The 4289-nt window shown below is 43.4% G+C and overlaps 1 pseudogene across 1 annotated transcript; it reads left to right on the top strand.

Moving 5' to 3' along the window:
* Positions 1–1085: 1085 nt before the first annotated feature.
* LOC308277135 (beclin-1-like) lies at positions 1086–2631 on the top strand (annotated as a pseudogene). Its single transcript has 3 exons — positions 1086–1303; positions 1420–1832; positions 2032–2631. The product of its transcript is annotated as a beclin-1-like (transcript).
* Positions 2632–4289: the final 1658 nt, after the last annotated feature.

Below are 4289 nucleotides of genomic sequence, written 5' to 3'. Positions count from 1 at the left end.
CAATCCTTTGGGCCTCTAAGGGAAGAGTGATTCATTCTTCCATACAGAAATAATATGATTAAGATTCCCTTTCTCAATACTTTAGAAAAATATGGCCCAAATGCATTATAGATATTAATTTTTCAAATTAACCCTGCAAATGGCTTCTAAACTAATCATTTAGATGGTATATGTTTGTGAAAATACACTCGTTAATAAAATGTTCTGTAGGTGTTTGGTATTTCTCTGGACGTTGCTTGATAATATTGTAGTTTAGGTTACTATTCACCAAGAGAACATTCTCTTCCCTCGTCCTCCCACTATGGCTAGTGTTCAGCTTGGTCATACGGTTTGCTTTGTGTTTTGTTTTGTGGTAGTAAGTATTGAACCCAGGAGTATTCTACCCATGAGGTACACTTCCATACCTATTTAAATTTTTATTTTGAAACAGGGCCTCACTAGGTTGGTAAGAATCTCATTACTTGCTAAAACTGTCCTCAAACCTGTGATCCTTCTGTCTCAGATTCCCAAGTACTGGGATTACAGGTGTGTGCCACCAAACCCAGATATAAGATTTTCTTTGGCCATTTGAATTTATGTATAGAATGCAGCAGAGGCCATAAATATTTTTCCTAGCTTGGCTTGGGTTTTGACTGTCCTTAATAAGCTATAAGAGGGGACGTAGCTGAAGACTGGGCAATGGCAGATCTGGAGGCCTCTCTCCAGCCAGACTGCGGCCACCATGCCCCCACAGGAGAGCAAGCCTGGGTGGCGGGCTCCAGAGTCCTGAAGTGAAGAGTGCTGGGAGCTAAATGAGACCTTAGAAAGAGTCCTGTGAACCATAACAAACTACTGCAGCCTCTTCCCTGGCCCTGGACTCTAAATCTAAGCTGCCTTTGCCAGGCACCCCAGAAGCAGGTCCACTTGGTATAATGCTCTTTGAGGAATAGCGCGGGCCAGGATTTTCCCTCTTCACCACTGCCACCAAGGCAGGGGATAGCCCTGGGCTGCAGGTTCAAGGGTGCTGATTCTGCCTAACATTGCCTCCTTTCCACCACTGCAGGAATAGAAGGGTCTAAGACCTCCAGTGGCACCATGCAGCTCCATTACTTGCCACAACCCAGGTGAAACCAGGAGAGACCCAGGAGAAAGAGGCTAACTCAGGAAATGAGCCATTTATTGAAACTCGCCAGGATGGTATCTCTCGAAGATTCAACCCCTCCAGCCAGTCCATCCAGGCCAATCTCGTGCTAAGTACCACTGTGGAAGACCAGCATGGCCTTCCCTTGGGAGAGGTACCCTCGGGAGGTCAGGCTAGGAGTGGGTACACGCCTTGAGGCCCCTCAGCCGGTGCTTGAGAGTCTCTGCCACTGGCAGCACAGTAGGTGGAAGAGGCCTCTCTGCTCCCTCACGTGGCCTGTGGGTGGGGGCTGTCTGCAGGATGATGTCTACAGAAAGTGCTAACAGCTTCACTCTGACTGGGGAGGCATCTGATGGCAGCACAATGTAGAACCTCAGCTGAAGACTGAAGGTCACTGGAGGCCAAGCTGATGTGGATCACCTGCTGTGTGAGGAATGCACAGACACTCTCTTAGACCAGCTGGACTCTCAGCTCAACGTCACTGAAAATGAGTGTCAGAACTACAGATGCTGGTTGGAGATCCTAGAGCAAATGAATGAGAATGACAGCAAACAGCTTCAGAGGGAGCTAAAGGAGCTGACATTAGAGGAGGAGAGGTTGATCCAGGAGCTGGAAGATGTGGAAAAGAACTGCAAGGTAGTGACAGAAAATCTGGAGAATGTTCAGGCTGAGGCAGAGAGGCTGGATCAGAGAGAATACAGTGAATTTTTGTGTATGTGTAGGGGTGGAACCCAGGGGCTTTCTACCTCCGGGCTATTCTCCCAGCCCTATTTTATATTTTATTTGGAAACAGGGTCTCACTAAGTTGCTGAGAGCCTCATGAAGTAGCTGAGGTTGGCTTTGAACCTGTGCGATCCTCCTGTCTCAGCCTCCCAAGCACAGGGATTACAAGCATGAATCACCACGCCCAGCAGAATACAGTGAACTTAAACAAAAACAACTGGAGCTGAATCAGCGGAATAGTGTAGAAGACCAGACGCTCTATGCCCAGACGCCGCTGGACAAGCTTCCATATCTGGCACAGTGGACAGTTTGGCACAATTAACAACTTCAGACTGGGTCGCTTGCCTAATGTTCCTGTGGAATGGAAAGAGATAAACGCTGCTTGGGGCCAGACAGTCTTGCTGCTTCATGCGCTGGCCAATAAGATGGGTCTGAAATTTCAGAGGTATCGACTTGCCTTTGACAGACAAATCTAAGGAGCTGCCATTATATTGTTCTGGGGGACTGAGGTTTTTCTGGGACAACAAGGTTGACCATGCAATCATGGGTTTCCTGGACTATGTGCCACAATTCAAAGAAGAATAGGAGAAAGGCAAGACATGGTTTCCCTACCTTATAGGATGCATGTGGAGAAAGGTAAGACTGACGACACAGGGGACAGAGGCGGCTCCTATTCCATCAAAACCCAGTTTAACTCTGAGGAACAGTGAACAAAAGCTCTCAAGTTCATGCTGACAAATCTTAAGTAGGATATTGCTTGGATTTCCTCACAATTTTATAACAAATGACTTTCTTTCCTTTAGGTGGTTGTTTGCCTTAAAGGCTTTAAATTTTGTTTTATTTGAATAAAAGTTTTAAATTTGGTAATAATAAACAGCACATGTTTACAATACCAAGAGACAAAATCCACAAAACCACTTTATTTTAAAATATCATATGACAGTTTCTAGAGCTACAACATGCCATGTATAGCTACTCGCCTTTGCCAGTTTTGACTCCTAACCCCATGTCTTCTTTTTTTATCTCTCCTCCTAAAACAACTAATTTAAGTTAGCTTTTTTTAAAAAACTGAGTTGAACTGAGATTGATGTGTTTTCACTGGATTTTATCTCTCTCAACTTCATGCACTTAAAAAATGAAATTCAATCTTTTGTCTCCACTGAGACAATGAGATGTTTGAAACACAGTTGGACAGAGTAGGACGTGACACTTGGGCACTGCCTGGTCACTGTGTGATGTGATCAGAAGCCTGGAACCTAATGCTTCTTCCCACTTGGTTCTAGTGCTGAATGTCTATTTTGCTCTGTGTTAGAGTTATGAAATGGTGTTTGATACTGTTTGAGACATTATGGAGAAATTTAATTATTTGTAATAAAAGATTTGCTACAGTCTAATAACTGCTAAGAGGTGCACTGTTGGGTTTTTCTTTAACTAAAATAAAGTACTTTTTATTCTGGGGAAAAAATAAGCTATAAGAAAACTTTACTGTGGGAAACTTCTGTCACTTCAGATGAAGTGGATGTGGAACAGACCTAAACCAAACACAGACTAGAACAAAGCCAAGCCCACCTGCAGCCTAAAGTAAAGTCACCACCCGGCAAGCCCAGCCTAGATCAGCCAAATCACAAAGTAGGACACTGCTGTGAACCATTAAATATAGGATGCTTTGTTACACATTAAATATGTGTAACATATTTTTTTTACTTTGTTACACAGCTTCACCATGGCACTAGCTGGCTGTTACACCTTGTATACCATGTGCTTCATGTGCATTTCGTCGTTCATCCAGACAGTCTACCTTAAGGGATAGCGGCTTTTTCTAGAATATTATCATTGAATATTAAAAATAAACATGATCTTGGACACAATTGGCCTACTAAGTAATCCCCATCCCCAGCTTACAAGATGGGGAAGTGACTAAATGACACAGAGCCACAGTCAAACAGGGGAACCCCCACTTCCAGACCCATGACCTTCATAGGATGCCACCCTTATATCCTCTGGGCATTAGCAGATGAATGCATGCTCTGCCTGAACCTTTCCTTCTCTCATTTTGGTAACATTGCTTTATCTTCTCCTGGAATTCTTTCATAGACTGCAAGCAGCAAGGTACAAAATGTAAAAACTAATTGTACTGGATGTTTTGCAAAGGTTTACTTTACTGAGAAGGGAAGTAGTGCCAATTTGAGATGTGGGCAAAAAGTGTGCCTTTCCCTGAGTTTGTACTCTGGAAATCTGAGTATAATGTTTTTACATATTTAATAATAATTTAGAAAATATATTTTATTTCCATTTACTTGAGTGCATTCTTTTAAACACATTGTTAAAAATCTCAGCCAGATGTGGTGGTGCATGCCTATAATTCCAATATTTGGGAGGCTGAGACAGACAGGAGAATGGCAGGTTCAGGGTCGAAGGCAGCCTCAGAAACTTAGTCTCTCAGCAA

Source organism: Muscardinus avellanarius, assembly GCF_963383645.1.
Source record: "Muscardinus avellanarius genome assembly, chromosome: 19".
NCBI classification, from domain to species: Eukaryota; Metazoa; Chordata; class Mammalia; order Rodentia; family Gliridae; genus Muscardinus; species Muscardinus avellanarius.
The sequence above is the reverse complement of the archived record's forward strand: the minus strand, read 5'-3'. Positions and strand labels throughout refer to the sequence as shown.